At 39.5% G+C, this 12500-nt stretch overlaps 1 long non-coding RNA gene across 1 annotated transcript; it reads right to left on the reverse strand.

Annotated features, from left to right (window-relative positions):
- Positions 1 to 2778: 2778 nt before the first annotated feature.
- On the reverse strand, positions 2779 to 8717 carry LOC144226948 (uncharacterized). Its single transcript, XR_013333798.1, has 4 exons — positions 8571 to 8717; positions 4351 to 4583; positions 3979 to 4069; positions 2779 to 3061 (listed from the first exon to the last, which is right to left on the reverse strand). It is a non-coding gene; the product is annotated as an uncharacterized LOC144226948 (long non-coding RNA).
- Positions 8718 to 12500: the final 3783 nt, after the last annotated feature.

Genomic DNA, 12500 nt, shown 5'->3' on the forward strand with positions numbered 1-12500 from the left:
GTGGGTCTAGGATACATCTGCAGAGGAGATTGCATAGGACGGCTTGAAGCTGGCAGAGCCTGATTACAGAGCTCTGGAAAGTATAAGGAATAGTAAGGGAAAGCTTCTGCAAAATTCACTTCTTAGCTTTGAGCATTTACATGAGTAAACTGTATAGTTTGGGCTTAGAGATTTGGTCAGAATGTTCTCTGTAAGTCTTGTACTGTAAATCTTGTAGAGAAAGGCAAGTTAAAAGAGGGAGACGGGGGCCAGATTCTGAGAAGGGGAATTTGTGTTGGGTGTGGACATTGATTGTTGTCTTATTTGTCATTTCTGTTTCATCTGGTCAAAGGACTATACCGCTAAGACAATTGACAACTCTGTATATAGGGGCGCCTGGGTGGCTTAGTCAGTTAAGCGTCCGACTTTCGCTCGGGTCATGATCTCGCGGTTCGTGGGTTCGAGCCCCGCGTCGTGCTCTGTGCTGACTGCCAGCGCAGAGCCTGGAGCCTATTTCAGAGTCTGTGTCTCCCTCTCNTTTTTTTCTTTTTTTTAATGGAAAGACGCAGAGGCAACTTTTCAGGCTTAGACCTTGGACCTAAGGCATGTCTTTGGACAAGGCATAGGTGATGCAACCCCCATGATCCAAAAGTTTACTCCCAAAAATAGTCTAAGAAAGAAAAGGCCTTCATTATGATGTGGAAATGTTAGGGATTGGAGCGAATGGTCAAGAAAGAATTCTTGATGTGTCTTTGGTGCAAAAATTTGTTTTTACTAAAGCATGGTGACCAGACCCATGAGCAGAAATAGCTGCACTGGGTTGTGATGCGTAACTGATTATATACGTTCAAGTTGGGAGCATAAGTCTAAGAAATTTTGGAAGCAAAGTTTCCAGGACCTTAAGGGGGCTAGCTGTTGTTAGAGAAAAGTCATTTACTATTGTCTAGTAAGACCTTAGTCATGAGACCCTTCAGATGTACATCAGTGGGCCATATACTTGGATTATAATTGCTAACATATATCTTGAGGGGTAGAGATAACAGAAGTTTCCAAAAGAATTTATATTTATATAAATATATTCAAAACCCTTTTTAATGTTTATTTATTATTTTTGAGAGACAGACAGACAGAGCATGAGCAAGGGAGGGGCAGAGAGAGAGGGAGACACGGAATCTGAAACAGGCTCCGGGCTCTGAGCTGTCCACACAGAGCCTGACATGGGGCTCGAACCCATGAACTATGAGATCCTGACCTGAGCTGAAGTTGGACGCTCAACCGACCTAGCCACCCAGGCACCCTATATTTTTCTATTTTAAGGAGACTTACAGGATCCTGAAGGTCGGAATAATGTTAAGCTAATACTTTTGCCCTTGGCAAAGTATTAATGTCAAGGCAGTTGAGTGCTTAGAGGAAGGTCACTCTATCTGTCTCAAGAACTTGTCAACAGGCTGTAAGCTATAAGGAAATTTAATTTTTTCCTTTCCCCTTTGTTCCCCACATCAGTTATACAGGCAGTGAGAATAGTATGTTGAAAATGGTGTGGGGCGCCTGAGTGGCTTAGTCGGTTAAGCGTCCGACTTTCGCTTAGGTCATGATCTCGCGGTTCGTGGGTTTGAGCCCCGCGTCGGGCTCTGTGCTGACTGCCAGCTCAGAGCCTGGAGCCTGTTTCAGTCTGTGACCCCCTCTCTCTCTGACCCTCCCCTGCTCACGCTGTCTCTCTCTCTCTCCTAGAAATAAATAAAAAAACATTAAAAAAAAAAAAGAAAATGGTGTCTCTGGTCTCCCCCAAATTTGAGATACTTCCAGTCATAGTCTGTGGGAAATAGGTTCAAGAATTCCTTACACTTATGGGTTAAAAAAAGCTTAGGGCAGAAAGCTGTTGCCACAGGACAAAAGCACCCAAGGTTTCTTAGTGAGATATTATAATTGGGTCATGAGTCGCTTGTTATATCACCTGCAGGAAACCATTTTCCATCTGGCCCCAATATACTTTGATCACAACTTCAAATTCTGCTTGCCCCCCACCCCCGACTCTTTGCTTCTTACACACACAAGTTAATGATTACTCTATGATTGTTTTCTTCGTGTTTACCATGTGTGTAAGATCTTGAGAGCTCAATAAATATGGAGACAAAATCCCTGTTCGGGGCTCTTGTCTCCTCCCAGACATTATCCTCTCTTGTATTCAACCCTGTGTCCTCTCTCTTGCTGGACAAGAGAGAACTCCAGACCCATAGTCTGCAACAATAGTCTTGCTCATCCATAATACAGTCAGGCACTACTGGAATGGGTTTTTTCCAGCACTAATAAACAACAAAGTTTGAAATGAAAAAGGCCTCTTATGTGCTGTGAACCTCTTATCCCAAACTTCCCTGAGAACTAGTACAGCCAGACAAAGTGCTACTGCTTGTAACTGCTTATCTTAGAACCTTAGTCCATTTAGCCTATTTGACAGGACACCAAGGGGGACCCCAGTAAGTGTACCCTCTAAATGGCAGAAACCAGAGAGAATATTCTCACTGATCACAAAGCCAAGCTTTTGGGACACAGAACACGATGAAAGAAAACACATCATCTGTTTTCACATAGGGGACTTACAGCAAACCTGTCTAAATAGTCTGATGAGAACTGTGAACTTACCATTCTGTGAGACTGGATTGAACATCAGTTTTTTAGGTCTGGCCCTATATACCTGTGTTTTTTCCCCTATGGTAATTCCTTTTTATAATAAATACACAAAAGACAAAATGGTAACCATATTTGGGGGAAAATGGATAAGTCAAACCAAGAGTACTCTACCAAATATTCCAGAGTCACTAAGCCCAAGGAACTATTTCCACAAGTATTTTCTCTTGCTGATCTCAATTCAGTAAGTGAGAGAAAAAGGACTCTCACCACTCTTGCTTCCATTAGATCCATAGGCTGACATGGTAAGCATTCTAACCTTCTGCTGTACATTTGTCAGAAGTCCCAGAATCTCTCAGCCACAAGGGTACCCAGCCACTTAAAGTCTATCCTGCTGACTATGCCAACAGTGGTGCACAGAATGTTTCCTTTACCATTCGAGTTTCTTCTAGCTGACCTGAAAATCAAATTGACACAAGATAAATTAGCAGGAGGAAAGAAATCCCCAATTTTAACTACATGCACCTAGAGGCCCAATATTAAAGATGAGACCCAAAGAAATGATCAGGGCAGGGAGCACGTATACTTTTTAGACAAAAAAACAATAAATCCATGAAGAATTGACAAGGCAAAGAAAACTTTTGTTCAGGCAATTCAATTGATAATGAAATCTAAACTCAGTTTGGGCTGGATTAATAAATTAGTGAAAATAACAAGGCTTATTTATACAGACTTCTTAGCTTTGAATACTCTATCTCTAGAGATAAGAATGTCTATTTCTCTCTACATCCTGTACAGGTAGGGTACATTTCCCATGGGAGCTTTATTTCCTACTTTCTGGAGACAAAGGAGGCACAGGGTATTTTTGCACTGACTATTTCTTGAGTAAGTTTAATTTAAAATAATCAATATGCTACTTTTAAAGAAAATTTTAAGTAGACTCTACACCCAAAGTGGGGCTTGAACTCATGATACCAAGAACAAGAATTGCATGTTCCACTGACTGAGCCATCCAATTTTCCCATCAATGTGGTACATTTTAGGTGCCCTGCCCTTGCCCCCCCCCAAACATTTATGTAGGTTAAAATGTGGAATTATCGAGATTCCTTGGGCCTGCATTGTCCCCTCCTTTGTCCTGGCCACTCTTGACACTGTCTCAGGCTAAAGTAATATGTAATAAAGTAATAATGCCTGCACTTGTGCAGTACACACACCATGAGCCAACCGTGGCAGTCTGGACACTCCAGGCCTGTGAAGCTCAGGCCAGTTCCCACCAACTGCATGGCCTCAAAGGTGGGGGAGTCCACACACAGAAAAATTTTCTAAGGTGGCAGATTTAAACTAGCAACAGTCAGTAACATTTGGACTGCCTACCTGATGGGGTCCCTGGATTCTCCAGCAAGCAGTGATCTCAGATGTCTCTTTTTGGAGGATGTCCTGGCAGTACCATTTATTCCATGTCTGTCTTCATAGGGAATAAGCACATGTGTGTAGGTTAGGGCTTGTACCCCCAACCATCAGCAACCATGACCCAGCCTCTCCTGACACTTGTTCCAAGGCAGAGAGGCAGATAAAACATTTGACAAAATTCAACACTAACTCATGATAAAAACTCAGCAATCTATTGTCCATCTGTATGTCTTTTTTGGAAAAATGTCTATTTGTGTCTTCTGCCCATTTTTAATTGGATTATTCACTTTCTGGGTGTTGAGTTTTGTAAGTTCCTTATATATTTTGGATACTCACCCTTTATCAGATATGTCATTTGCATATATCTTTTCCCATTCCCTAGGTTGTCTTTTAGTTTTGTTGATTGTTTCTTCACTGTGCAGAAGATTTTTTATTTTGATTAAGTCCCAATAGTTCATTTTTGCTTTTGTCTCCCTTGCCTCAGGAGACATATCTAGAAAGAAGTTGCTGTGGATGATGTCAAAAGAATGCAGACTGGTGCATCCCCTCTGGAAAACAGTATGGAGTTTCTGCAAAAAGTTGAAAATAGATCTACTGAATGATCCAGCAATTGCACTACTAGGTATTTACCCAATGAAATAAATACAATTAATAATACAATTAAAAGGGATATGTGCACTCCGATGTTTATAGCAGCATTATCTACAATAGTTAAATTATGGAAACAGCCCAAGTGTCCACTGAGTAATGAATGGATAAAGAAGATTTGATATATATATATTTGATATATATATATATATATATCTCACATGGAATACAATTGAATTTTACTCGGTTATAAAAAGGATGAAATCTTGCCATTTACAACAACATGGATGGAGGAGAGGGTATTATACTAGGTGAAAAAAGTCAGTCAGAGAAAGGAAAACATATGATTTCACTCATACGTGGAATTTAAGAAACAAAACAAATGAACAAAGAGGGGAAGAGAAAGAGGTAAACCAAGAAACGGACTCTTAACTATAGAAAACAAACTTATGGTTACCACAGGGGAGGTGGGTGTGGGGACAGGTGAAATAGGTGATGGGGATTAAGGGGTGCACTTGTGATGAGCACTGGTGTTGTATGGAAGTGTTGAATTACTATATTGTACACCTGAAACTAATTTTACACCGTCTGTTGACTAACTAGAATTTAAATAAAAATTTTAAAAAACCTTCAGCAATCTAGGAATAAAGGAGAATTCCCTCAACTTACTAAAGAGCATCTACCACAACATATAGCTAACGTTGTACTAATGGTGAGAAACTCAACGTTTTCTTACTATGATCAGGAACAAGGCAAGGACGTACCCTCTTATCATTGCTTTTCAACATAATATTGAGAGATTTTAACATTTTGGAAGATGGAAAGTGAATAGGGATGATAACTGACTTAGTAGAACGAAAGCCTTAGATAATATAATTAGACAAGAAAAATATCCCAAATTCTCAGCAAGTTATTTTGTGGATACCAAGAAACATATCCTGAAGTATATATGGAGAGGTAAAAGGTCCAGAGAAGCCAGATCAGTATTGAAGGAGAAGAATAAAGTTAGAAGACTGACCCTATGACAACACCTCAAGACTTAAAAAGTTACGATGGTAAAGAATGTGTGGTACTTGTGAAAGAACAGACAGATCAATGGAATAGAAGAGAGCCCAGAAAATGATCCACATCAATATAATCAATTGATCTTTGACAAAGAAGTGTAGACAATATAACAGAGCAATGACTGTCTCTTCCATAAATGGCATTGGTACAACAGAACATCCATCTGTAAAAATAAATAAATAGATTAACATAGAAATAGATAGATAAACAAAAAAACCCAGACAAAGACCTTACACCCTTCACAAAATTACTTAAAACTGGAATATAGACCTAAAACTACAGGTATACCTCTTTGTATTGCACTCTGTAGCTATTATATTACTTTTTTTTTTTTTTTACATATCAGGGTTTGTGGTAACCCTGTACCACCAAGACTTTCAGTGCCATTGTCTTATAGCATTTGCTCACTTTGTGCTTTTGTGTGCCATTTTGTTAATGCTCACAATATTTCAAATGCTGCCATTGTTACTCTATTTGTTATGGTGACCTTTGATCAGTGACCTTTGATGTTACCATTGCTATTTTTTCAGGGCACCAGGATATAAGATGGTGAACTTAATGTTGTGAGTGTTGTAAGTGTTCCAGAGATTGGCTATTTCCCAGTCTCCTCCCTCTTCTCAGGCATTCCTATCCCTGAGACACAACAATATTAAAATAAGGGCAATGGAAAACCCAACAATGGCCTCTAAGTCTTGAAGTGAAAGGAGAGTCACTTTAAGTGAAAAGCTAGAAATGATTAAGCTTAGTGAGAAAGATATGTTGAAAGCTGAGATAGGCCAAAAGTTAGGCCTCCTGCTCCAAATGAATAGCCAAGGGATGAATGCAAAGGAAAAGTTCTTGAAGAACATTGCAAGTGCTACCTTCAGTGGGCACTTGGATTATAAGAAAGTGAAGCAGCTTTACTTCTGATATGGAGAAAGTTTGAGTGGTCTGGATAGAAGGTCAAATGGTCCAGAGATTCATTTAAGTAGCTTGACTGTGATATTCACTTTATTGTTGTGATCTAGAACCAAACCTACACTGTCTCTGAAGTATGCCTGTAGAAAAGATTACAGCAAAGAATAATATGGAACCAGTCTGTTACTGAAGTGTGAGCTTATATCAGAAAATAAATGACAAAAATTAGAATAGAATTCCAACAAAGTGATTTGGACACAGAAACCCAATGGCAATTAGATTTATGGACCAAAGGTGGAAAAAATATGATCCTCCAGGAGCAGAGATTATGCAATTTGTATCATTTGCCACTGATACTAAAACTCAAGCAAAACCTTCGAACATGTAGAGAAAATAATACTCATTTACGAATATCTTTGTTTAACTGGGTAGCAGCAACCTGTATCCTGGTGTGCCTATGTGGCTCAGTTGATTAAGCAACTGACTTTTGATTTTGGCTCAGATAATGACTTCACAGTTCATGGGCTTGAGCCCTGTAGTGGGCTCTGTGTTGACAGCATGGAGCCTGCTTGGGATTCTCTCTCTCTCCCTCTCTCTCTGTCTCTCCCCGACTTGTGCTCTCACTTGCTTTCTCTCTCTTTCAATATAAATTAAGCATTAAAAAATAATAAATGCCCTATACCTAATATATTATCCCTTAAAACGTCTGCATGGAAAACAGCAGAGGAAACTACTAATACAATAATGAAATTACAAGTATTAACTATAACCTATAACACAGGCCAGACACCCTTTCTTCTACTTCTAGAAGCAACTGAACAAATTAAAAAATCATCTGAAAAGCTGTGACCACAGAGGACAGACAGCATTATTTATAGTATTTTCAGGTGACAGAACACAAGAGAACTGATCGACCTGATAAGAATTACTGAGGAAATAAAATAACACTCATGTATAAGACAAAACAGGCCTACACCTAATGGAGATAGACCCAATCAAAAGAGACCATGGAGACCTAACTCTACAAGGCCTACTGGCCACCTAAATCTTTAGACTACCACTCTGTAGAACAAAATAAAACAATAGAAACCCCAAAAGAACTCCCAGAAACGACTTATGGTGGCAGAAAAACAGAAACAACCAACCTTTTAGAGTAAATACCCCTACAGAAAAGAAACCTACATATAGATCCCACTAAATTATCTGCTTTAAATACTAGCCATTTATAAAACATAATCCCATTAATGGAAAAGCCACTGATACCCAAACAAGAGGAAACCCCATGAGGTCTCAAAAGGGAATTGGCAGTCACCATCTTCTGGCCTAAGTTAGAGGCAAACACACTTGTGCTCTGCTGCCCACATCAATAAAAATCCCTTTTATAAATAAAAATACTTCATGTAACACTATGTTTTCAGGTACAGGGTCCCAGATAACAGTGATACAAGTATATGCTACGGATTTAGAAAACTTTACCAATTAAAAGGGATGAATGGAAGGGTTAGGAGGAAAATTAAGCCCAGGGACATGGGAATGTAGATTCCTAACAAGTGATGATAGATTACCCATAAGGCCAAGTGCCTTAGAGGTCTCTATTGAGAAAACATTCTTTGAATGGATGTTAATAGGGCATACTTAAGAAAAAAATTTTTAAAGACTCCTACAGTAACAAGTTATTATGCTCACTATTTTCAACATGTAATAATTCAATCTGGTTTATTAAAATGCCAGACAGGTTTAAAAGATTTACTATAGATTATAGGAATCTAAACAAACCAAAAATCAAAGTGGTACTCCTATATTACAGGCACCATCATAATCAGTATCCCCACTGGATCTGGAACTTATTATGTAGTGATAGACTTATCTGACATGTTCTTTGTTATTCCAGTTGATGCAGAAAGCCAACCCATTACTGTATTCATATGGGCAGACAGACAATATCAGTTTGCTAGGTTACCATAAGGATACCATAACAGCCCTGTAATACCCCATGATATACTTACCCAAGACATCCAGGCCTTTCATAAAAACACTACAAACTACTATTCCCTGAGTTGATGACATCCTTATATATAATGATAACGTAGAAGAACAGACTAGTGTTAAATACAATTAATGGAATTCCTTACAGAGAACGGGCAGTCAACCCATATAAGGGCCAAGGACACCACACTACAGTGAAGTTTCTATGCATAATTTGGTTTTCTGAAGGCATAAAAATACCAAACCACGTCATAAACAACATAGGTTGCATACCAACTCTTACCACAAAGGAAGATGGCCAGGAACAGATAGACTGACAGGAAGTAGCACAAACCGCATATGGAGATAAGCTTAAAACACATTTATGAAATAACTATGAAGAGTAGGGAACTTACAATGAACTGAGACTCAAGAGGCAGCCTCTAATTACTTGAAAAGTGCTATCAGAATGTGTAATACATTGGCACCAGCTAATTACTCTGTATATATGCTAGAGCGCCTATACAGATGAGGGTTTGCAATATAGTCACTGTGGACTAAAGCACTATAGGACCCCAGATCTTACCTGAATGGGTTTTGGACTAAGAAGTTCTCATGTTCTTCTTCTTCTTCTTTTTTTAATGTTTATGTATTTATTTTGAGAAAGAGAGAGATAAAGCATGAGCAGGGAAGGGACAGAGAGAGAGGGAGGGAAAGAGAATCCCAAGCCGGCTCCCCACTACCAGGGCATAGCCTGACACTGGGTTTGGTCTCACAAATTGTGAGATTGTGACCTGAGTCAAACTCAAAAGTTGGATGCTCAACCGACTAAGCCACCCAGGTGCCCCAGAAATTCTCATGTATTGAGAACAGCTATAACTGATTGAAAGGCTCACCTTGCACTCTCAGAGGCCCTACAAAATGAAGAGCCACAAACAGGAAATGAATCAATGATATTTCAACTCCAAGAACCTATTCTGGTGTGGGTAGAGCAGACCTCTGACAGAGAAGAATTACTCCTAATTATAGGTCCTAACAAGGAAATAGCACATTTTTGAGTGGGACAGAGAGATGGATGATCAAAACTCTGTATTAACTGAGGAAATCTCAGCAATGCCGGTAGTGGGCTTGCTGGAATTTTCAAAAATTAAGCCTATGCAACAATGAACAGCAGACAATGGAGACCACCTGGTCCAGGACATTCAAAAACACATGGCTTACGGGGAGATGAACCTCTATGACACCATCCAGAGTAGCTGGCCATCTGTCAACTTGAGAACTGATGATAGTCTAACCTTGACACAATTAGCCTCAGGAGAATCAGCACAATATCTTGGATAACCATAAAATTGGTGATTGAAGAATCTGTTAGCAAAAATCAAAATGAGGTGTATCGGTTCTCAGACTCATGGTTCTCAGGCTCAAGGACCATGGCTAGTGAAATAGTTTTTTGGTATGGAACATGGCAGGAAAATGACTACAAAATAGGAAATAAAACACATGGGGGGATATCTAGCACAAAATAGCATTAGTTGACATCTCTGTTTTCATCAAACATTTCTTTGCATATCAGAGGGCAACTCTCAGATAACCAAATTTAATAACAGGTAGTCAATTGCCAGGAAGATAATTGAGGCCAAGATTCCAAAAATGGATCTTAAAAAACACAATGATTTATGGCTAAGGAGAGAAACAAATCAAAAACACAATCACACATGAAAAAGAAGGATAATGGAACATGAAACCTAAACACACAGATATGCCAATTAATAGGATCACTGCATGGGCATATCACCAAACAAGTCATGCTGGTATACACAGGAGGAAGAACATGGTTAGAGAAAAGGAACATGTATATTCCCATCAAGCACCACCACTTTCAAATAAATGTAAGAATTGCCAAAGTTAAAGCTTGAGGTCATTGATGAAAACTCCAGGTAAGGTCTAAGCTGACAGACTCTTCCAAATTATATAAATTGAGCATAACAGAGCCTTGCCTATAAGGGAGAATGAACTATAGGCATACACCATTGTAGACACATGGTCAGTAATAGGATTCCTCTATCCTTGCCAAAAAAGTATTTAAGAAAATCTACCCTCAGAGCATTAGAAATCTGGATTGCTTGCTATGGTATTGCAACCATCATCAAACCAGATCAGGGCACTCACTTCACAGGAGGCCCAATATAAGAATGGGCTAAAGAGCAAGGCAAAATGTGGAGCTTCCACTTACCCTGCAACTCAACCACCTCTTGTTGAATTGAACGGTACACTGGCTTGCTCAAGCAAAATCCTAGATTGCTTACTAACAATCTAGATATGAAAGGTTGGACTAAAACAGTCTTGGGCGGTGGCAAGATCTCTAAACCATTAATATAGAAATAATGCAGAGACTTCTATTGAATGACTATTGCAGGTGCCTACAGAGATTAGCATCAGCAAGAACACTTAAGCATCTGAACTAAAAGAAAACACACTACTTACAAAATAGTCATATACTATATATATCTATATGTAGTAGTGGGGAAATGATAGCACCTGCCACTAATAAAACCTACTGAGGACTGAAGGAAAAGGCATATTACATGAAATGCAATGAAAGAAAATAATATGACGGCTGTATAAAAATTTTAGGCATGAAGTGCACCATCTTTTATTGTATCAACACTAGATGCCTAATATTTAGCCTAGCATGATGCAGGGCAGTTATGCTTGGCCGATACTGGCACTACTGGCCATAATAAGTATAGATTTTCTGGAGTGGCAAGCAAAAGAAAAGAATTAAAAATGCAGAGGACTTCATGCATGAATCTGCCATATATGTTTTTTTTACCAGGTAAAATGTTTTTTAATTTCTTTTTTTTATGTTATAAAAATTTCTTTTTTTAAAGATTTTTTAAATAGTTTATTGTCAAGTTGGTTTCCATATAACATCCAGTGCTCATCCCCACAAGTGCCCTCCTCCAAGCCCATCACCCCCCNTAAGGTCCATCCATGTTGATTTCATTCTTTCTCATTGCCATGTAGTATTCCATTGTATAGATGCACCACATCTTCTTGATCCATTCGTCAGCTGATGGACACTTAGGTTCTTTCCATGTTTTGGCTATTGCTGAGAGTGCTGCTATGAACATTGGGGTCCCTGTGCCCCTATGCATCAGCACTCCTGGATCCATGTTTAACCCTACCAACATTACGAAGTGGGTCAGCACATCATGCTGGTCATACTCTCCTGCCTATTTGTGTCTCTTGGACATCACACTCATTGAAGCCATAGAGACTTTTCCAACAGCTTCAGGAATAGCAGTTGTGCCACTCTTCCAAATTAGAAGGCTACCTTCTGGCCTAGATGTAACTCCACTGTCTGGAACATCCTCTACTTGCTCCATGGATCACCACCCTGGTCACCTTACTGCAGCTGAAGACTCGCCAGCAGCACCGCCATCCTCAGCATCATCAACATCCCTAGCATCATCAAGACTACCCCCTCCACCCCACTCTTCACTATCACACCATCTGCTTACTGGGAACCCTTCAATCACTGGAGAAACAGGGTGTGTAGGGAGGCTGATGCAGCAGTGGAAACCTCCACTTCAGTCTCCACAGGGATCAACAAGGATGCTGAAAAACATCCCATATTAGACACTCATTTGGATATGAAGATTGGCTCAACTACCACTGGCTCTTGGTAGTATAACCCAGCATATATACTGAGAAAACAAGGTGCTGGCATCTGTACTGTCCCTTTATCTTACTGATTTGAGGGCAGCACTGGACACAAGGCAGAAATTTGTGAAAATAACCACATGTTATCCCTGGATTACTTTGTGTGCTAGCATTTTATTGTAAAAGAGCAGCTGCTGAATCAGGACAGTTATGCTTTTACATATAAATAGTCCAAAAAAGTGATGATTTACTACACTCTCAACTTACACTGTTTAATCCAAGGTCACTGTTGGAGGAGGTTTTCT

Source organism: Crocuta crocuta, unplaced genomic scaffold, assembly GCF_008692635.1.
Source record: "Crocuta crocuta isolate KB4526 unplaced genomic scaffold, BGI_CrCroc_1.0 scaffold32, whole genome shotgun sequence".
NCBI lineage: Eukaryota > Metazoa > Chordata > Mammalia > Carnivora > Hyaenidae > Crocuta > Crocuta crocuta.